Source organism: Hylobates moloch, unplaced genomic scaffold (genome assembly GCF_009828535.3).
Source record: "Hylobates moloch isolate HMO894 unplaced genomic scaffold, HMol_V3 SCAFFOLD_2, whole genome shotgun sequence".
Classification (NCBI taxonomy): Eukaryota; Metazoa; Chordata; class Mammalia; order Primates; family Hylobatidae; genus Hylobates; species Hylobates moloch.
The window spans coordinates 96,626,181-96,650,381 of record NW_026652277.1 but is presented as its reverse complement, the minus strand read 5'-3'; positions in this window follow the sequence as shown (position 1 = coordinate 96,650,381).

Genomic DNA, 24,201 nt, shown 5'->3' with positions numbered 1-24,201 from the left:
ATATATATTTCTCTATAGGAATATATATGGAATCCTATATCTATATGGATGGATATATATAGTTATCCTAGAGGTATAGAGATATATATGAATATGGAAATATATATATATAGTTTTTCTTATATGTACATACCTATGATAAAGTTTTATTTATAAATTAGTCGCAGCAAAAGATTAACAATAAATAATATTAAATAATATTAAAATTATAATAATATTAATAATATTAATAAATAATATTTGAAATAGATCAATTATAACAATATGCCCACATCACTACTCTTGTGCTTTGTGGCCATTATTAAGTAAAAATGGGTTATTTGAACACAGGCACTGCAATACTGTGACAGTTGATCTGATATCCAAGAGAGCTACTAAGGGACTATACAGTATGAATTTACTGGACAGAGGGATGATCGATGTCCCAGGTAGGACAAAGCCGATAGTGTGACATTTCTTCATGCTACTTGGAATGGTGTGCAAATTAAAACTTATGAATTGTTTATTCTGGAGTATTCCACTTAATATATGCGGACAGTGGATGACCATAGGTAACTGAAATCATGAAAGGTAAAAACATTGATATAGGATGACTACTGTGAAGTGATTATAGTATAATGCGTAAAACCACAGAAAGTCTATTATTGAAAGTCCATTATTAAGAAAGTCAATTATTAAAAACAATACTATTCTGAAGTAGTCCACACATTTTGCTTTAATAAATTAAATAAATAAAACTATAAATTACTTCAGGACATATTTGTGCTAAATGAGTTTGTCACCAAAGTTATGGAATAAATAATCAGTTTTGAATACTTATATAAATAAATTATTGTGGACTTACACATTCTTTCAAAATAATAGTTACTGTGCCAACATTCTCCTTCTTGGGGGCACTTCCTCCTCTATTAAAGGAGATACAATAATTTTGGAGAAATATGAAGTTCAGCTTTTAAAAAGTACCCAAGCTCACAAAACAGGTAAGAAGCAGAGACAAATAATTGCTCCAGGATTTAGATGTCACTGGATTCCTATGCTCTCTTCAGTACTAAGGTGTTCTAAAATCCCTTAGACTGGCCACCTCTCTCCATTTTTAGTACCTTAAAGAAAGTTACATGTCTTAAGCTGATATTGTCTACCTGTTCTTCTCCACTATATGCAATTACTTAGAAACAAAGAATTATGTTTCCATGGAGCTTTTAGTGATAAACAAATTATTTATTTGTAATTAAGAATTTCTGACATATATATATACATTCACTGTTAATACTTATCAAGATAAAATTGATATATTTGGGCAAAAATTTTTTTAGTCTTTCTAAAACACAACACACACGAAAATGTTTTATTTCACATATTATTGGAGAAAGATAATTAAAACATGAATTATTTCACAGACTAAAAATTTGGATTTTTCAGACTGCATATTTTAAATTCCAATGGCCTTTGTTGAGATCCTCTTGTCATTTAAAATAATTTCCTTATACTCTCATATTTATCTATAGAATTATATGCATTTCTGCTGGGCGCGGTGGCTCACACCTGTAATCCCAGCACTTTGAGAGGCCGAGGCGGGTGGATCACGAGGTCAGGGGATCCAGACCATCCTGGTTAATATGGTGAAGCCCCGTCTCTACTAAAAATACAAAAAAATTAGCTGGGCGTGTTGGTGGGCGCCTGTAGTCCCAGCTGCTCGGGAGGCTGAGGCAGGAGAATGGCGTGAACCGGGGAGCGGGAGCTTGCAGTGAGCCGAGATTGCACCACTGCACTCCAGCCTGGGCAACGAGCGAGACTCCGTCTCAAAAAAAAAAAAAAAAAAAGTATTATATGCATTTCATATCATATAATTATCTATACCTATTCGATTTTACAACACTAACATCTCTATATTATTATCTAAATCCTGATAATAAAATTGCCACAAGTGGCCGGGTGCGGTGGCTCATGCCTGTAATCCCAGCACTTTGGGAGGCCGAGGCAGGCGGATCACGAGGTCAGGAGATCGAGACCGTCCTGGCGAACACTGTGAAACCCCGTCTCTACTAAAAATACAAAAAAAAAAAAAAATAGCCTGGCATGGTGACAGGCACCTGTAGTTCCAGCTACTCAGGAGGCTGAGGCAGGAGAATGGCATGAACCTGGGGGGCGGAGCTAGCAGTGAGCCGAAATCAGGCCACTGCACTCCAGCCTGGGCGACAGAGTGAGACTTAGTCTCGGGAAAAAAAACAAAAAAAACAAAAACTGCCACAAGTATATAACTCTGTGTTTCACCTTGTACTGGCAAAGTGAAAGATGTATCCTAAAGCTTTTAGAAATAGCTGTTTGAAAAGTATGGGTAACTCCTCCCAAGTAGCTTATTGTTTTAAAATATTAAACAGGTAGCTATTATATTTACATGGAATAAATTTGACGTTTTTATTGTTTCTTACTGATTTGTCTGAAATAATTGTATGTGTATATTTGAGATAGATACTAGCTGAGATAAATCTTGAATAATTTACTTTATCAATCATTTTACTGAAAAAAAAATCACTCACAGTGCCTTTAACTCTATATTTTTTTGCTGGGGAAGTGTCTCATTCAGAGCTTGATGCCAAACCAACCTGGATTATTCTTGAACTGGGGTCAATTTGTTTCATCTCAGTTGATAATGTCTCCCATCCCTAGATTGTGGCTAAATTCAAGAAAGAAAAAGGGAAAATTTAAGATCAAAGAAACTCTAGGCACAGCTGGGCATGTAAGATAGCATAGCACAATATTATGTTCAATGAGGAATCGGAAAGAGAATCAATTGATCATATCCTTTTTTCAGGTATAATGACTGGAATATTTTTAAATGATGAGGATCTATTTTCCTACACTGATAGTCTTTAGGATACTGATTAGAAACCAAAGGCATAGCAGCATAGGAATGGGAAAATCTTACTTGATATTATTTGCAAATGGTTACTCTCCCATTGCAAGTCAGTCAATGTTCAGGCTTAAACTGTTTTTTGAGAAAGAAGCTTTCTCAAGCTTTTGTAATCCAAACTAAACCAGTCATGTTCCACAGATAACACCTCTTTCTTCATATATAAGTAAAGCCATCTATAGAGTGTAAGGATGGGAGAAATATATCAAAAGGGGAATACTAAACACGATGTTGCTGGCACTTTTAATACGTTGTCTTAAGTTTGGGTTCACATCTTCTCAAATGGTCGTGCCTCATTCCTTATTTTCCGAATTCATCCTGATAAAACTCCTGCCAAATCTCAGAAATGTATATTGCAGTCCCTCTCCACTTGCCTTTTCTCAGACACTTACATAGGTATTCTTACTCAACGCAAATGTCTGGCAGTAAATTTGGAAGATTGCGTATCTTTTTCTGGTTCTTCATCTGGATTTCTTTAGGAATAGCAGCTGGGGATATGTTTCCAATGAAATCTTAAGGAAAAATAATAATAATGATGAGAAAATAGCTTCCGTACGAAATTAGTTTTGTTTTGCATTCATCATTCATTTATTCAACCAATAAATGTTTTCAACTAGGCCCTGGAGGTGTACCTGCAAATGATATTTACATTATACAAAGCAATTCTTGCCTTCATAAGGTTTACATTATAGTGGTCATGAAGACAAAAAGTAACCTAATTACTGAATTGCTTAACATATTCATCTTCCCCCAGCTGTTATTTTTATTGTCTGAGTATCTCCAAATAAGGATTGGTAATCTGACTAAATAATGGTTAATTAATAACATGCTAAACTTGGTACATTTTTGGAAAAGACTCTTAAAATACAAACCATCAAACAAAGCATAATAGTCTTATCTGGCAAAAAATAATTTCATCTTGCAAAGCAATTGACATTTTCAGAATTATTTTGGAAACTGATTTGTTAGATTTATGTTTTGGAGAATTTGTTGCCTCATAATAGTTGTAAAATAAAATTCATTTTATAATTCAGAGTATGAAAGAAAGTTCAAGTTCAGAATTTTATTTGTCACCCTAAACCATTTTTCCAAACCTAAGCTTTGCTTTTTTTCTTCTGACTTGTAAAGAAAGTCAAAAATTATCTTCACAAATGTATACAAAATAACAAATGTCAATATTTGCCTCCAATCTAAAGTTGTGAGAGTAGCTAAGTTCAAGAAACTTTCATTTAAACTAATATAATATGAATATATGTTCAAAAATAATTATCAATAAATATAATTGGCTAACATATGACAATTTATATCCAAAAGTGTTTACTCTGCAAGAGAATGAGAAAATTAGTAAAATATGTACACATATACACATACATATGTAGATGCATATATATACACACGTGTGTATATATATAAAGTTAATATAGCCAGTTTTAAGCTAAATAATTTGCCATATTATTCTGGGAGTTGAGGTATGGTGGATGATTATCTAGACTTGTACTTAACAAATCATTCAACCTAACCATTCCTAAAAGTAGAACAGGATAAATGCTTTTTTTAACTTCAAGAATATGAGGAAACCACTGAGACCTCTCCCTAAATTGAAAGAGATTATTTTAGTGGATTATAATTAAAAGTGAAAATTTAGATAAATTGTATTTTCTATGTCTTGATACAATAATTTTTTCCTAAAATTTTATGATTCCCAAATCTCAAAAATCATCAGGTGGAAGTCCTATTTATCAATGTCAACTAACTTTTCCATATTCTTATGACTTAGCAAGATGGGAAGCACTTCAATAATCTATTGGCATTATTTTTAATATGAAAACAATGTCATGCATTGCACTGCTTGAATGAAATGATATTCCAAGTTGCTATGTTTTACATGTCAATTTCTACAGCTACACCAGGGGGCAGTGCTTGTCAAAGGGTAATGTTTCATCCGTCATCTGGGGAGGGAGCCCAACAAGCGCAAGTAAAAATCCCGTGGAGCTTTCCTACCATTTTAAAATGACCATTGCTTTGATTCAGTATTTACTTGCGTGCTACAAACCTTCGACTGTTTTCCACAATTCTGACAAAGTTAGTTCTACTAGTTGATGCTCAATTTTTTTCTTTTGTTTTTCAATTTTTTTTTTGGAATTTTTTGAGACTGAATATTGCTCTGTTGCCCAGGCTAGAGTGCAGTGGCACAATATTGGCTCACTTCAGCCTCCACCTCCTGGGTTCAAGCTATTCTCCTGCCCCAGCCTCCCGAGTAGCTGGGACTACAGGCACGTGTCACCATGCCCAGATAATTTTTGTATTTTTATTAGAGACAGGGTTTCGCCATGTTGGCCAGGCTTGTCTTGAACTTCTGACATCGTGATCCACCCACCTCAGCCTCCCAAAGTGCTGGGATTACAGGCGTGAGCCACAACGCCAGGCCAATTTGTTTTTCTTTTTTTAATGTTTCTGTAGAAGAACAGGTAATTGGAGCGGCCTACTTCATCATTTTCACTGACATTCACAAATGTCTTTTAACACCGTAATAAAATGACTATGATTATTTTTAGCAATTAAAATATATTCATGTATATCTACAATGTTAACTAAGCAAATGTATATTTAATATACAGCATAATGTTTAATATCGTTGGGTAAATTTACATAGCAATAAAATAAATACTCTTAGCTGAGAAAACAAACCCACTCTTTGGAGGTCCCCATGAGGAGCTCCTTGATTCAATCATCTTTCAGCCTCTAAAGATGTAGGCATCTTTGGCCAGGCGCGGTGGCTCACGCTTGTAATCCCAGCACTTTGGGAGGCCAAGGCGGGCAGATCACGAGGTCAGGAGATCGAGACCACGGTGAAACCCCGTCTTTACTAAAAATACAAAAAATTAGCCGGGCGTGGTGGTGGGCGCCTGTAGTCCCAGCTACTCGGAGAGGCTGAGGCAGGAGAATGGCATGAACCCGGGAGGCGGGGCTTGCAGTGAGCCGAGATCGCGCCACTGCACTCCAGCCTGGGCGACAGAGCGAGACTCCGTCTCAAAAAAAAAAAAAAAAAAAAAAAAAAAAAAAAAAAAAAAAAGCTGTAGGCATCTTTGATTTTAATTCCTGTAATAAGTTAATCACATAATTTTTCACATATTTCTACAATCCTAAACAGCATAGTGCTTAAATATTTTATCTCCCAAACTGCATTAATATAGAAGAATCTCCCACATTCGTGTTGAATCAATATATGCATTACAGAAAAATACATAGACTATGACAACTTACCAAGGAAGTGGAGCTGTCTGTATCTTTTTCTTATCATTTTTTTAATCCATCTGTACTCTGACATTTTGAGGTTTCTCATATGCAGCATACAGTTGTCTTTCTCTTTCACATCTAGTCTTAAAATCTTTGTGTTTTGAGGGGAGGGAAGTGTAATTAATTGTCCTAGTTGTAATTACTGGTATATTCGATAAATTTCTTGTCTCTTTATCTTCATGCTGCATTTTCTGTTTACTTTTCTCATGTTATTGCCATTGATTGTGGGCTTTGACTCCTTTCCTTCTTTTTTGTAACAAATAGAAATTATACAAGTAGTAGTTACCCAGGAGATTTAACATTCATATATCATGAAATTCAGAGTTAAACAATATTTTTACCCTTATCTCAAAAACTATTATTATATGTTGGACAACATATCCTCCCCTTTTATTTTATTTCGGTCTACAAATTTAGTCTTTTTAAAATGCCAAATAACAGATACAATTGTTATTATTTCACATAATTAATAATTTGTGTTTAGCTTTATATTTATCTATTTATTAGGTTAATGTTGCTAGTTAGATTAGTATTATAAACTCCACTTTAAAAATAAAACCTGGATATCAGATACCATAGAAGTCAAGGAACATAGGAACATGTCCAAGAATATTTAGATAAAAGGAGTTGGAATTGTCCTACCTTCCTGATATGGTTTGGGTGTGTCCTCACCCAAACCTGATCTTGAATCATAGTTCTCAAAATCCCCACGTGTCACGGAAGGGACCTGGTGGGAGGTAATGAATCATGGGGACACTTACCCTCATGCTGTTCTCATAATAGTGAGTGAGTTCTCATGAGATTGGATGGTTTTATATGGGGCTCTTCCCCCTTTGTTCAGCACTTTTCTCTCCTGCTACCTTGTCAAGAAGAATGTTTTTGCTTCCCCTTCCATCATATTGTAAGTTTTCTGAGGCCTCCCCAACCATGTGAAACAGTGAGTGAATTAAACCTTTTTTCTTTATAAGTTACCCAGTCTTGGGTCTGTCTTTATTATCAGCGTGAGAACAAATAATACAGTAAAATTGGTACTGCACAGAGTACAGCGCTGCTGTAAAGATACCCGAAAATGTAGAAGAAATTTTGGAACTGGGTAACAGGAAGAGGTTGGAATAGTTTGGAGGGCTCAGAAGAAGACAGAAAGATGTGGGAAAGTTTGGAACTTCCTAGGAACTTTTTGAATGGCTTTGACCATAATGCTGATAGTGAGGTTGTCTCAGATGGAGATGAGGAACTTGTTGGGAACTGGAATAAAGATGACTTTCTATGCTTTAGCAAAGAGACTAGGCAGCATTTTGCCCCTGCCCTAAAGATCTGTGGAACTTTGAACTTCAGACAGATGATTTAGCATATTTGGCAGAATAAATTTCTTTTCATTTTTTTTTTTTTTTTTTGAGAGATAGTCTCGCTCTGTCACCTAGGCTGGAGTGCAGTTGGTGGAAGAAATTTCTAAGTAGCAAAGTGGTCAAGAGGAAGCAGAGCATAAAAGTTTAGAAAAATTGTAGCCTGATGATGCAATAGAAAAGAAAAACTCATTTTCTGGGAAGAAATTCAAGCCTGCTGCAGAAATTTGCATAATTAACGAGGAATGGAATGTTATTCACCAAGACAATGGGGAAAATGTCTCTATGGCATGTCAGAGACCTTCATGGCAGCACTTCCCATCAGAGACCTGAAGGCCTAGTAGGAAAAAATGGATTTGTGGACTGGAACCAAGGCCTCCCTGCTCTGTGCAGCCTTGGAAAATGGTTCATTGCATCACAGCTGCTTTAGCTCCAACCATGGCTGAAAGGGCACAAAACACAGCTCAGGCTGTTGCTTCAGGTGGTGTAACTCCCAAGCCTTGGCAACATCCATGCAATGTTTGGCCTCTGGTTGCACAGAAGTCAAGAACTGAGGGTTAGGAACCTCTGCCTAGATTTTAGAGGATGTATGGAAAAGCCTGGATGTCCAGGTAGAAGTTTGCTACTGGGGTGGAGCCCTCATAGAGAACCTCTGGTAGGGGAGTGCAGAAGGGAAATGTGAGGTAGAAGCATCCACACAGAGCTTCCACTGGGACACTGCCTAGTGGAGCTGTGGGAAGAAGGCCATCATCCTCCAGACCCCAGAATGGTAAATCCACCAACAGCTTGCTCTGTGTGCCTGGAAAAGCTGCAGAAACTCAATGCAAAGCCTGTGAAGGCAGCCTGTAGAGGAATCATACCCTGCAAAGCTACAGGGGCAGAGTTGACCAAGACTGCAGGAGCCAACCTCTTGCATCAGCGTGACCTGGACGTAAGACATGGATTCAAAGAAGATCATTTTGGAGCTTTTAGGTTTAATGACTAACCTATTGGATTTCAGACTTTTATGGGGCCTGTAGCCCCTTTGTTTTGGCCAATTTCTCCCATTCAGAATGGGCGTATTTACCCAATGCCTGTTCCCCCATTGTATCTAGGAGGTAACTAACTTGCTTTTGATTTTACAGGCTCATAGGTGTAAAGGACTTGCCTTGTCTCATATTAGACTTTGGTTTTGGACTTTTGGGTTAATGCTGGAATTAGCTAAGGTTTGGGGAGACTGTTCGAAAGGCATTATTGTGTCTTGAAATGTGAGAATATGAGATATGGGAGGGGGCAGGGATGGATTGATTTGCTTTGATATGATGAGATTTGGTATGTCTTCACCCCAATCTCATAATCTCCAGGTGTCATGGAAGGGACCCAGTGGGAGTTAATTGAATCATAGGGACAGTTAGCCTCATGCTGTTCTCATGACAGTAAGTTCTCACAAGGCCCGATGGTTTTATAAGGGGCTTTTCCTCCCTTTGCTCAGCACTTCTCTCTCCTGCCGCCTCATTAAGAAGAACATTTCTTCTTCCTCTTCCACCATGCTTTTAAGTTTCCTGAGGCCTTCCCAGCCATATGGAACTGTGAGTCAATTAAACCTCTTTTCTTTATAAATTATCCAGTCATGAAGATTTCTTCATAGCAGTGTAAGAATAAACTAATATACTTCCCAATACCTTGCTCTATATCCAGTTTTATGTAAATGTGTAAACAAACTTTCTTTTTAATCAATGTAGTTTTGGCCATGATTGCATTACATCTTCGCTCTTAATTTCTATAGATGGCCTCCATGTATTCAATTTATCAAGTACCAGTTATCATATTTGTTTATTTCAACTCTCACATATTTGATGAATTATATTTTCCTCCTCATCCCTACTATGCCTGCCTTAATTCAGACATGAGTGAATTAGACACTACTTTTTATCTGTAACTCATTTTTTCTGTAGCCTAACATAAATATCACACTGCTTTACAGACCTGATTTTTTCTAAAATGGAATCTAATCACAATATTCTCCTACTTTAAAATATATAATACCATTCTAACACCAAAAATAATAAACCCTAAATCTCTTGGTTATTTTTCCCTAATAAATGTATTTCATAAAATGCTTAGAGGCAAGAATGATATACACAATATTTACACAGACTAAGATGTAGCTAGTAACTAATCAGGACCAGCTTACTGAGATGCTGCACTAGCGTATCTGTGACACTTCCTTCCCCTATTCCCAAAACAGAATTAATAAGCCTTCTGAATTGACACACAAAATTATACACATAAACTTGGGCAACAGCATTCTTGATTGAAAGCTGAAAAGTTGAAAAGCTGGTGATGCATAGCTATGATCTCAAGTCTCGGTTCTCATTGCTTCTTTACATGCTTAACAATTTTTGAAGACCACAGTTAGAAATTAAAACTGGAAATCTTATCTTAAATAAAGGATTTAAAATATCAATCATATGTCTATTACATGTTAATATGAATACATTTTTATAAAATATGAATATGAATACAATTTTATAAAATACAGCCATCTTTTTTAAGACAGTAAAAATTAGTGAAAAGTAGCTCTCTTTTACATTTCTAAATCTCTTTAATGTTTGTCTTAATAGAAGACAGCTAGATTTTCATTTACTCCTGCATTCAATCTGTAGTGAGGTAGCTTTTTTATTTACAAAAGAATGAGAATGAGGCAGGCAGATTATTTTGTTTTAGTATTATTATAAAATTAGTTTTAAGCTTGCAGAGACCCTGAAAGTTTAGGGACATGCAGAAACACTGAACCACACTTTGAATCCTAGCATGGAGCCGCATACAGGAAACATGTTACTTATTTTAAATATATGTCTTGGAAGAAAGCTTGAAGCCAGCATTTCTTTATTAAAGAATCTGTAAAAACAAAGTTTGAAGATTTGACCCCTATAATATCAAATTCTGCAATTATTTGTATATGTATCTTCTTTTCCAATAGACTGTGAGCATCTCACTAGTAATATTTTTTAAAAAATTATGTGTCTACAGCATGAAGTCGATTCTAAGTGAATATTTATTGAATTAATCTTATTTTTCACCCTATTGCAAACATCCATTAAAGCAATTCAAAGCTCTATTTATCTTACTGTGGTTTATAGTGTTTAAATGGTCAGTGAATGAAAATTCTGAGGGATTATAGTACTTCTATGTGACTACTGCTTACAACAGAAACAAAATGTTCTAACATATTCTTACATCTTCTATCTAATCTAGCAAGAAAAAAATAAATTCTACACTTAGATCATTCAGACCTAGGTTAATTGAAATGGCCTCCAGATGCTTTGGATCTAATTAATTGCATTCTCTTTAATTCTACTTTCATACCATGTAGTCTCTTACCAACACCAAAGTTGGTTTACTTGTTTTTTATATATAAACGTGCTATTTTTTCTGTCCACCTAGTATCCACATTTCAGAAGAAAATTTAACATACTTTTATTTCAGGGTATAAAAATTATATTGAATTGATAAATCACAGAGACAACTTAAAAGTATTTATGAAATAGAATTTTGTCCAAAACTACAGAAAATTATTTAGTACCCATCATAGTATCCTCATAAGTTACCACAAATGAAATTGCTAGAAGAAACCTATAATCAAAATAAATATTCAAACGTGGATATATTATTATAACAATTATTTGAGACAGGTATTATTATCTTCCTTTTCATCTTCCAGAGATAGCTTTTGAGCAAAACTGAACCATTAACTATTATTATCTCAATTCCATTTAAATTTGTCCCAAATATTTATATTTTCATAACAAACAAAGTTAAAAGGAACTGAACTGGTCAGACAAAGCTAGGTTGCAATACAATCTTCTATATCTACTATTACATTTACCCCTCTTGCATTTTAGTGTAACAGAATTTGTCAAGTATTTTTATAAATACTGACACAAGAAAGAACCATCTACTTTGACCTCTTGCCTTTGACAACCTCAGGATTATTTATAAGCAAGTGCTCAGCAGATCTGTGTAAGCCAGGATCTTTGGATAAGTGGGTGTACTTTCTGAGTTAAGTAAATTAAATAGTGATTCAGTCAATGATGTAAATATTTGCATATTCTAGGAGGGATAAATATGTCCTAAACCCAGATAAATGACAGTGGCTACTTGGTGGCTACTTAAAACTAGGAAGCTCCAGAACAAGCAAAATGAAAAAGCAGTAGTAGTGTTTTACATATTCAGACACTGGTTTATAACTTGACAAAATTCAGATATGACTATGTTGAAATGATAATATGAGGAAAAAATCATCAGAAATAAGGTGTAGAAGGTAAAAAACCAGAATTGTAGGGTGGCAAGGATGGTTTTCATTTTTTCAGACTAGCTTACAGAGAATCTTGAGTATCAGTAAATCTCAAATGCCTTAAATGTAATTTGATAGTTAATAGAAACCATTAAAATATTTTAGTTATTTTCTCAATTCCTCAACAACAGAATTTGATTAGAATGTTGGCCATGTCTGTAATGCTCAGAATACCCTCTTTATGTGTGTTATTACTTTTTTCAAATTCAGCTGATATCTATTTCTTTTTACGGACATATTCAATGTCTTCTCTCTTCCTCCTCCAATAAACACAGGAGACAATATCTCCTCTCTCAAAATGTCTGTTACTTAATACACATGTCTATCAGGGCATCTTGGCCATATTATGTTATTATAATTGTTTATATACATTCCACATATCTACTGGGGGAAAATATAATTATTAAGTTCGAAATCAGTGTCTGATTCTGGGAGGCTGAGGTGGGAGAATGGCGTGAACCCAGGAGGTGTAGAGAGCGAGACTCTGTCTAAAAAAAAAAAAAAAGAAAGAAAGAAAGAAAAAGAAATCATGGTCTTCATTTTTCTATATTGCCTTCTAGAGTACTTTCCTTAAAAATATTCAATACATATTTATCAATTGACTAAATTACTTTGGAAATACAAAACAAATTATCAAATAATTGTCATAATGCAAAAAAAGCAGAACTATCATAGCAGACTGTCTTACTCTATTTTGTTTTGCTATAAAAGAATACCTGAGACTTAGAAATTGTTAAAGAAAATAAGTTTATTTAGCTTAAAGTTCTTCAGGCTGAGAAGTTTAGCGGCATGGTTTTGATTTTTGGTGAGAGCATTCATTCTGCCTCACAATACAACATAGAAGGTCAAAGGGGAAGTGGATAGATGTGAAAAAAGGGAACCCTGAGGGGTGTCATGGCTTTATGACAACACATTTTTGGTACTAATTTCTTGTCTTAGTCCATTTTCTGTTGCCTATAACAAAATATTTGAAACTAGGTAATTTGTAAATAAAAGGAATTCACTTCTTACAGTTATGGAGACTGAGAAGCCTGAGGTCAAAGGGCTGCATCTGATAAGAACCTTCTGGCTGTCGATGACTCTCTGCAGAGTCCTGAGGCAGTACAGGCTATCACATAGTAAGGGTCTGAATATGCTCATGTCCTAACATGCTAGCTCAGGTATCTCTTCTTATTTTAAAGCCACCAGTTCCCAACCCATAAGTACCTATTAACCATTAACTCACTAATAAATCCAATGGACTAATTCATGAATGTAATTGACCATTCATGGTGGGAGAGCCTATATGATCCAATTACTTCCTAAAGTACTCATTTCTCAATACTGCCACATTGGGGATTCAATTTCAACATGATGTTTAGAGGGAACAAATATTCAAACCATAGCAAGGACACACCAAAAAGCACTCACATGTTTGGGGTGATAAACCAAATTTTCACTCTTACTGCATGTTTTGGCATTGCATAGATGATTTACGATTAACTAAGCCCAACTTCCATATCCATGACTACCATCTTTTGGAAAAAAAAAAAAAAAGAAAAAACAATAGTTGCAGAAAAAGTAGATAAACAGGGGAAAGCAAGGTTTTCTCTTTCATCTTATTTGCATGACTATGCCTTCTGTCTCTTAAAATGCTTCTACAGAAATACACTGAGATACCTCTGAGAACCCATAGCTGCATTTCGTTCAATGCAGAGGTAAACTTGGCTTCTGAGGATAAAATATTTCACTTTTTCATCCAATTAAGAAAAATAAAAACTTATTTGAGGCAAATTACACAATATATACATGAAAGAACCACTGTCTATTTAAAAATCACAATCTCTTTCAGATTACTTTAGTATTTCCTTCATATAAAATTCACTGTTTAATTCTGTTTGAGCTTTCCTTCTCCTAGGCATAGTATAATATCTAATTTGGGGTCACGGTAAGATTTAAGAATTCAGTTTCTCTTTCATAAGTGTGAAACAGATTATAACAATGACTTTATTGTGCTTTTTGACTATATTTCATGAAAGCTGTGTCTTAAACTGTCTACTGATAAAAATAAGATAATTATCATTTAAATGCATAACAAGTATATAATATTTAACTTTCACATAATGTATATAACTTTTCTCAATATTCTGGGCTCCTAGATGATACAACCAATGGAGTGGCAACACCAAGATTGGATCTGAAAGAATCTGCACCATGATTATACAGCATGCTATTCAGTTAAAATATTTTAAAATAATAAAACATTGAAAATTTTTAAAAACAGTGATTTATAGTAACGGAGTGTTAGTGTTCTACATTTTATAAAACTTCCAAGATTCTATTAAGATTTAATTTCGGAGTCAAAAAGAAGAACTTGAAAATTATTTTTAAGAGCCAGTTTAAATTCTACATTCTAATAATCATTAAATTTGATGTTAAGCAAGTTGAATTTCTGGTTATTACTACTGTTCCTGGTTGTGAAACACACACGAACGCAGAAACTGGGTTTTACTCTTATGTCATATATATATTGTATACACTAGACATCCTCTATATTTCCCTCCAGTGACCATTAGTCTCATCTTCTCACTCATTTTTTTTTCCCTTGGATGAGCGTGGCTACTTCTAAGGTATTGTTACCTCCATATAATTATAGCCAAATAGAGTCTGCCTTTTTAGATTACTCTCTTGAGCACTGGAACCATTCAATCATTTTCTTTCTTGGATATCTCACAAGTAATAAAAAACAAGTTTATATCTGAAGTTTCAGCTTGTCTTACCAAAACTTCTCTTCCTCCTATTTTTCTTATTTTTCTTAATGTCTCTACATATACCTCATTTCTCAAGCTAGTTTCTGTCTTGCTTTCATTATCATTGGCAAAAATCTATACTGTTCTGCTTCTTTTCGGTGTACTTTCTTAATGACTTGAATTTTCTCCCCCTCTTAGTTCCAATAATGAACAATCTAAATTAAATTCTCATGATTGATTGCTTTCCTTAGGGTAACAATTGCCCAACTACTGATGAAGATTCAGTCTTTCCCCGTGTCCACAGTCCATGCTGTAGGATAGATCTATCATCTTGACAATTGTTGATGCTGCATATCTGTATCAATAATTCAAAATGGATATTCGATTAGGGTTGGTAGAAGCCCTCCCAAGAGGAAATTTGTTTAACTTTTCCTAAATGTAAATTTTTGAAACCTACCTTTTGGCCAGACACAGTGGCACATGCCTGTAATCCCAGTACTTTGGGAGGCTGAGATGGTATGATCAGTTGAGACCAGGAGTTTGAAACTAGTTTGGGCAACATAGGCTATCTCTACAAAAAATAAATAGCTAGCTGGGTATAGTGCAGCACCTGTGATCCCAGCTACTTGTGTGGCTGAGGAGACAGGATTGCTTGATTCCAGATGGTCAAGGCTGCAGTGAGCCGTGATGATATCACTGCACTTCAACCTAGCGACAGAGTAAGATTCTGTGAAAAAAACAAAAAACATATTTTCAAAAATAATGTAGTTTTGGTTAAACGATAAACATTCATTTTTAAGGGAATACATTTCAAGTAATATTGTATAAAAGTATCCAAAATTTTGAGGAAGATGATAATTAGCAACATCACAGATGAAGGGAGAAAAAAAATACATGAAAGATGTAATAATATCAAAAGGGCCAGAAAGCTAATATAAAAGATTGATATCAAAAATAACTTTTGAGATCCTTGAACTTTAACAACTGTGGAATGATACAAGGAAAAGTAGTGATAAATGTGGCAAGCTAATTCTTTATTATATTAAACTTCTGTGTAAAATAGAAAAAACAAAATTTCCAATAAGAATAATCATCTGATAACCTCTGACTATTTAGAAATATTTTAATAATTGAACATTTAAAAAAACTATGACTCAAACTAATAAAATACATGCATTACAAAAGCCAAATCCTGACTATGTGTTTTAGTAACATGGTGAATTTGATGGAATAAATATGCTATGAGTGATTAATGTAATTGAATTACGTGTATTTGATGTAGTAGTGAATATAGGCAGCTACTACCCATTGATTAGAAATAGTCCAATAATATTTAAACGAAAAAGATATAGAATTATACATTAAAAATGATAGATGGTAATACCCTAGAATATGCAAGCATTTTCACCTAAAAAGAGAAATGCATGGCCTCAGGTTTCTTACCAATTTAAGTGTAATATAATTAAGGAAGAATAAGTTCAAAAGATCTATTGTGCATCATGGTCACCATAATCAATACAATAGATTATGAACATTGCTAAGAGAGTCAATGATAAGTACTTTAACCACAAAATTCATAAATATATGAGGTAATGCATGAGGTAATTAGTATTATTTAGCTATTCCACGTGTACAGATTTCAAAACATCACATTATATGCCACAAATATATAATCTTTAATTAATTAAAATATTCAGTTTAAATCAAGTGTAATTCTTGGATCCCAGTCTGAACTTACGTCTCTCATATACCCTTTCATTCTATACTAGCCCTTTCTTTTGTCTGCTCCAAAACCAAATTCAGCTGAGCCTTCACTGTTGCTATATAGCTCATTGGTCATGGAGGCCTAGTTCTAACTGAACTGCTATCCACAAGACAGTGCAAATCTTACACAAAACATAGCACAACCAATCAATATTGTGTTATTGAACTTGGACAACAAGTGGATGATACAGGAAAAGTAGCAATAACAATGGCAAGCTAGTTTTTTATTTCATTAAATGTATTGCTTTGTAAAATGAAAAAAAAAACAAACAAAATTTCCACAAAGAAAGAGTTATATATTATTTCATCCATTTGTCTCAGGCATTAAAACCCGCAACCTCCCAAGATTAAACCAGGAAGAAAATGAAAACCTGACAAAACCAATAGCAACTTCCAAAATAGAATCAGTAAAAAAAAAAACTTGCCAACCAAAACCAGCCCTGGAACAGAGGGATTCATAGACAAATTCTACCAGATGTAAAAATAACTGATACTAATCCTACAGAAATTATTCCCAAAAAATCAAGGAGCAAGGATTCCTCTCTAACTCATTATTTGAAGCAGGCATCATCCTGATATCAAAATTTGGCCGAGACACAGTGAAAAAAGAAAACTTCAGGCCAATATCCCTAGTAAACATAGATGCAAAAATCTTCAACAAAATTCTAGCAAACTGAATATAGCAACACATCAAAAAGTTAATTCAACATGATCAAGTAGGCTTCATTCCTGGGATGCAAAGTTGCTTCAACATATGCATATCAATAAACGTAATTCACTATACAAACACAATAAAAACCAAAAACCATATGATCATCTTAATAGATGCAGGAAGAATATTTGATAAAATCCAGCCTTCCTTCATGATAAACACCCTCAACAGGCCATGCACTGGAGAAACATACCTCAAAATAATAAATGCAATCTATGAAAAACACATACCCAATATTATACTGAATAGGCAAAAACTGGAACCACTTCCCATGATAAGTGGAGGAAGATAATAATGCCTATTCTTACCATTTCTATTCAATACAGCATGGGAAGTCTTAGCCAGAGCAATGAGAAAGAAATAAAAGGCATCCAAGTAGAAGGGAAAAAAGGTCAGACTCTCTCTCTTTGCAGATGGCATGATTCTATGTCTAGAAAACCCTAAAGACTCTTCCAAAAGGCTCTTGGAACTGATAAACAACCTCAGTAAGGTTTCAGGATGTAAAATCAATGTACAAAAATTAGTAGCATTTCTATACACCAATAAGAGTCTAGCTGAGAGCCAAATCAAGAGCACAATTCTATTTACAATAGTGACACCAAAAAGATGAAATGTCTAAGAATACAGCTAACCAAGGAGGTGACAGATCTCTACAGGGAAAACTAGAAGACCCTGCTGAAAGAAATCAGAGACAATACAAATAAATTTAAAAACATTCCATGCTGATTTGGAAGAATCAGTATCATGAAAATGGCCATATTGCCCAAAGCATTGTACAGATTCAATATCCTTATACATATGCCAACATCATTTTTCATATAATTAGAAAAAAATCTATCCTAAAATTTATATGGCACCAAAAAAGAGCTCAAATAGCAAAAGCAATTCTAATAAAAAAACAAACAAACAAAACAAACAAACAAAAACAAAGCCAGAGGCATTGAATTACTAAACTTCAAACTATACCATAAGGCCACAGTAACCAAAACAACATGATACTGGTACAAAAATAGACACCTAGGCCAATAGAATACAATAAAAAACTCAAAAACAACCATCTGATTTTTTTTCCACAAATAAGCAATGAGTAAAGGACTTTTAGTCAATAAATGGTTCTGGGATAACTGGCAAGCCATATGCAGAAGAATAAACCTGGACCCCTATTTCTCACCATATACAAAGATTAGCTCAATATGGATTAAATATTTAAATAGAAGACTTTAAAATATAAAAATCCTAGAAGAAAACTTAGGAAATATTCTTCTTCATGTTGGCTCTGGCAAATAATTTATGGCTAAGTCCCAGAAGCAACTGCAACAAAAACAAAAACTGACGAGTGGGACCCACATAAGCTAAAGAGTTTCTGCCAGAAGAAAAGAAAATAATCCTTACTAATAGGTTAAACTGACAGCCTAAAAAATGGGAGCAAATATTTTCAATCTAGGCATCTGACAAATGTCTAATATCCAGAATCTATAAGGAAATTAAATCAACAAGCAAATAACCAATAATCCAATTCCCAAATGGGCAAAGGGCATGAACAGACACTTTTCAAAAGAAAACGTACAAGTGGCTAACAAACATATGAAAAAGTGCTCATCATCACTAAGCACAAGGAAAATGAAAATCAAAACCACAATGAGATACCATCTCACACTAGTAAGAATATCGATTATTAAAAAACAAAACATAGCAGATGCTAGCAAGACTGGGGGGAAAAGGGACCACTTATACAGTGTTGGTGGGAATGAAAATTAGTTCAGCCACTATCAAAAAAATCTGTTCAGAGATTTCTCAAGTAACCTAAAATAAACCTACCATTTGACCCAGCAATTTCATTACTGGTTATATATTCAAAGGGAAAATAATTCATTCTATCAAAAAGACACATGCACCACTGAACTATTCACAACAGCAAAGAGATAAATCAGTCTAGCTGTCTATCAATGGTGGACTGGATAATGAAAATGTAGTATATATATATATATATGCCTTGGAATACTACATAGCTATAAAAAAGAACAGAATCATCTCCCTTAGAGCAACATGGATTCAGCTGGAGGTCATTATGCTAAGTGAATTAATGCAGTAAGAGAAAACCAAATACCACATATTCTCACTGATAAGTGGGAGCTAAACATTATAACATGTAGACATAAAGATGGGAACAACAGAAACTGGAGACTACTAGATGGGAAGTGAGAGGGGTGTGTGAGTTGATTAAACACTTACTGACTACTATTATTAGCACCTGGGTGACGGGACCATTCATATCCCAAACCTCAGCATCAAGCAAAATTTACCCATGTAGTAACATTGCACATGTACCACCTGAATCCAAAATAAAAAAAGACTTCTGTTCAAACAAATCTTGGTCTGAAAGAGTAAGTATGCTTTACCATTGTCAGTCACAAATGTCTTAGCTAGAATTACTTTCTAATGAGATATTAGGGAAGAGAACACAAGGGAAAATCATTTTGATATAAAGAAGAAATTGAGGAAAGTTGAGACCATTTAGATTAAATCAAAAATCCACTCTGAGTTCCTCAGCCAGTTAGTTGGATAGGGTAGCCAATGCAGGGTTTTGGGAGTGGTAATGGTAAAAAAACAAAACAAACAAAAGAACAAATAAATGTATATGATTAGTTAGAAATTACAAACAAATAAATGTATATGATTAGTTAGAAATGATGAAAGTAGAACCTTATGTGAAGTCTCAGAGTAAAATTACTATAAACTTCTTGTATCACTGTGTATACCAGGTTACTTTGCACTTTGTAGCATCATGAAATGAATAAAATATTTTGACTCATTTTTCATACAAAGTATGTGATTTGAGCAAAATAATGTCTAAGGTTTTTTAATTACATATTTATTTATTAACACATTCATTAATTCATAATTTCCTGAGGACCTACTATGCAAGAAACTATATTAAAAATTTGATATGAAAGGTAAATAATTTGTCCTCAGTCCCTTAGTCACTAACAACTGACTGTGGGTAAGTCTTGTAAAGACAGATAATTTTCTCCCATTGCAATAAAAGTGGTAAGAAATAAAAGCATTAATAATCCCATGAATATCATTGTAAATAATCAAAAACAATTTGAGAGATCTATATGTATGTAGTGATTTTGAAGATGGATTATGGTGTGGATCTTATTTTCCACTAATAGAAAGATTAAATTGTATGCTTTTATGCTTGTAAGTTATATGAGTACCCTAGCTACCAATCACTGTTAAATATTTTTGGAAGGCATGAGGCCAAAAATTAAAATAAGATAATCTTATTATTTTGCATGGAATACACAACTGAGAATTGAGATTCAGCAGGCATTTGCACTAATTGCAAAGGGAAGAAGAATGAGAAAGAGAAGAAGAAATAAGGAAGATTAAGAGAGAAAGAGGAGGAGGAGCAGAAGCAGGAGGAGGAGGAGGAGGAGGAGAAGCAGAAGTAGAAGCAGAAGCAAGAAGAAGAAGAAGGAGAAGGAAGAAGAAGAAGAAGAAGAAGAAGAAGAAGAAGAAGAAGAAGAAGAAGAAGAAGAAGAAGAAGAAGAAGAGAAGAAGAAGAAGGACAGGGATGAAGAGAATCAAACCCATAAAATTTCTGTAAAATTTCTTTAAAAATCAGAACATACATGCTTTGTTGCTTTATCTCTGTTAATATCTTCATTTGAAAGTGATAAGAGAAATCATATTGAAAAAAATTAATAAGGTACAGAAAACTGGCTAATAGGATTAAAGAATTATGTTTAGCATATGAATTTATGTATATATATGTATTTGTTCATATATCTACACCTATATATAATTCATACTGATGGAGTAGGAGGATGCATAAATGGACTCATCTTAAACTAAACATAAAGAGAACTCTGCTTGCAATGATCTGCCTGCTTTTCATTTATCACTGCATGCCATGTTTGATTTCAGTGGTGACCCTCATAGTTCAGCATGTAGTACTGAAAACACTTTAAGCCCATATTAGCCAGGAGTCACTTCTGCAAGTAGTTGTTTGAATGTAGGCTTACAAACGAAACATTCACTCACTTATAGCCTTTTACTCTCTCTGTCACTCTGCAATAAATAATCCAGTAACTCTTTTACACTCACAAACTTTAATAGCCAAATACAAATGGGCCAGAGGCCAGACTTGAAAAGTCTCCTTTGTCATGTAAATCTAAGAAGCAGGCAGTATTTTTAAATGACACTTTCATGTTAATTATAAGAAAGTGCCACTAATTTACTTTTTAAGAAGAAAATAAGGGTGGGATTAGTTCAACTTGTAAATAAAATAATACTTTATGATATGACATGTAAATAAATTTACGTACTTTATAACATCAAATTTAACTGAATAGATATAAAATATATACATATATATACACACACACACACACTTTGGTGTTTTTCATAGCATCATACTTAGTTACTATCTTTTTTGAGGCAAAGAAGCAAAAGTATGTATTTTATCATGATCATATTAAAACATTTATGTTTTAAACATATCTAGAATAAATTGATTTCAGTAATTTAAAAACACACTTTAATCTTGATCAAATTTGCTGATTTTTGTTCTGCTCAAATTGTGATTTTAAAAAAAATGTCTGAAAAGATACTGTTTTTAATCTATATATTCTGGACATCTTATTTACATGACTTCTGGTTGGTAGGATGGCTCAGTCAATGGAAATATTAGAATTTGTGGCACTCCTAAAAAAGATATTGTAATACTAATGAATTGTTCTAAGGTTTATCATAAGGTGTGAAAGTCATATGGATAGAAAAATTTATGTAGGAGTGGGTCTGCTTGCTTTATCTACTGCAATTTCTCCAGTCTTTTATGCAACTTAATTTTTCCTTATAATTCTATCTATATTTATTCATTATTATGTATTACATGTTTATTTTCTGACTCACCTATTGGCATGAAAGCTGTTTTATTTCTCTATTATATGCCCTATATGTGATTGATCAATAGAATATACTAAATAATTATCAAAATAATGGCAATTGTTTAACAAAAATAATTAGCAAACAATGACTATTGTGTCATTTTGTCCTCTCTTTTGTTTTGATTCACATGTCTGTGTGTATATGTGTGTGTGTATGTGTGTGTGTGTGTGTGTGCGTGTTTGTGTGTAGTCACTTGCAGCCAGGAATTTAATTTCAGTGTTGACTTTGCACTTAGCATATCTCTATCAATAAGAATGTACATCTAGATTACTTTCATAGACACATTTATCTTTTATAATCCATCATCATGAGATTGAAAAACATTAGGAATTTTTGACAGTAGTTTGGAATGATATTAGTACAATGTAAATATTGTAATTATAGTAGTTGTAATTGAAATTAATTCATTCTTTACATTTGTTTGGCAGCTCTTGTTTTAGCTTAAAACACACTAAATAATCTGTTTTGCATTAATGGAAAAAGAAACACTTTATCCTATTCTTTCCAAGCTCATCACAGTTGTTTCTCTTTGATCCAGACTTTCTAGTTATATAATGGTTAAAGATGAATACATTGGAAACTGATAGGTATCAAGATAAAAATATCAGACAGAAGGAAATTAGAGAGCAACATTCTCCTAAGCCTGTCTTCATAAATTCTTTTTGACCACCTATAAGTAGAAGGCACTCTTCAGAACGGCCTAAGAAATGTGTTGCAATAGCTCTACAAGTCCCCTTGGAATTAACTATCAGAAAATGCTAAGGAAAAGTCAACAGTAATTCAGTCTGTGAAACCAGGCCTGTGACTTTGAAAGCATTTTCAGTGTTAAGGTTCTACTTTTCATGTATTTGAACAGATTCTCTGGGGTGTAGTATGAATTTGCCTTTATTTTTTTAAATGGCAGTTTCACTAGTGACACCATACAGACAACATACCCTTTTCGCCCTGCTTCAAAAGGGCAATAAATTCTGCCATTCTGAAAATGACTAGTGCATTGTGTATGTGTTAGTCGAATAAGGTCTGTTTTTGGTATTAGACAAAAATAAGGGAAAATGGCAATTGAGCAAAAGGCTAAAAATGTTCATGTGGAATATCCAAGGTCATGCTTATAGTAAGGCAGTATTGACACAGGTAAAAAATAATCCATGACATTTTAGTTCGAGAAGAAAGTTTTCTCTATTCCATTCTGTCAACTTGAACTACACAGCCCAATTGAATATGTTTAAAATCAAACTAATATTTGGATGACTATGCTGAGGTCCTCATTACAAGAGAATAGGACTGCCACCGATACCTTACTGTGTGTGGGTATGGGTGTAGATAAATATTTAGAATGTATGTGTATTTATGTATGAAAACATATATGTATATATGTATATACATACATTCATATACATATATATGTATATACATACATTCATATACGTATATATGTATATACATACATTCATATATGTATATATGAATATGTATATGAATCTCTGTGTAGACAAATAATAAATAACAGGAAAATGTAAATGTAATAGGAAGGATAAAAGAATGAGAAAAAAGTCTTTGGGTATTATATTCTACTATTTGTACCAATGCAGAAAAAGTTGCTGGGTTTAGTTGTTCTTCATTTAGAAAGCAAAACATCTTATTTATTTATTTATTTATTTAGAGACAGAGTCTCACTCTGTTGCCCAAGCGGGAGTGCAGTGGTGCGATCTTGGCTTACTGCAACCTCCACCTCCTTTGTTCAAGTGATTCTTCTGCCTCAGTTTCCTGGGTAGCTAGGATTACAGGCCCATGCAACCACACCTGGCTAATTTTTTGTATTTTTAGTAGAGATGGGGTTTCACTGTGTTAGCCAGGATGGTCTCCATCTTCTGACCTTTTGATCCACCCTCCTTGGCCTCCCAAAGTGCTGGGATTACAGGCTGAGCCACCACGCCCAGCCATCTCATTTATTATTTAAGGATGATTGACTAATGAAAAGCCATGCCCCAATCAGTATCAATTTACTCACATTTTAAAACAATGTTTGAAAGTATTAACTCTATTCTATCTGTTTTGAAATGAGAAATTTGCTGAAATTGATTTGATAATCCCTACTTACTAAAACAGATGTTGAGAAACGATTTCCCACATATCTGTGTATTACATAGCTTCAC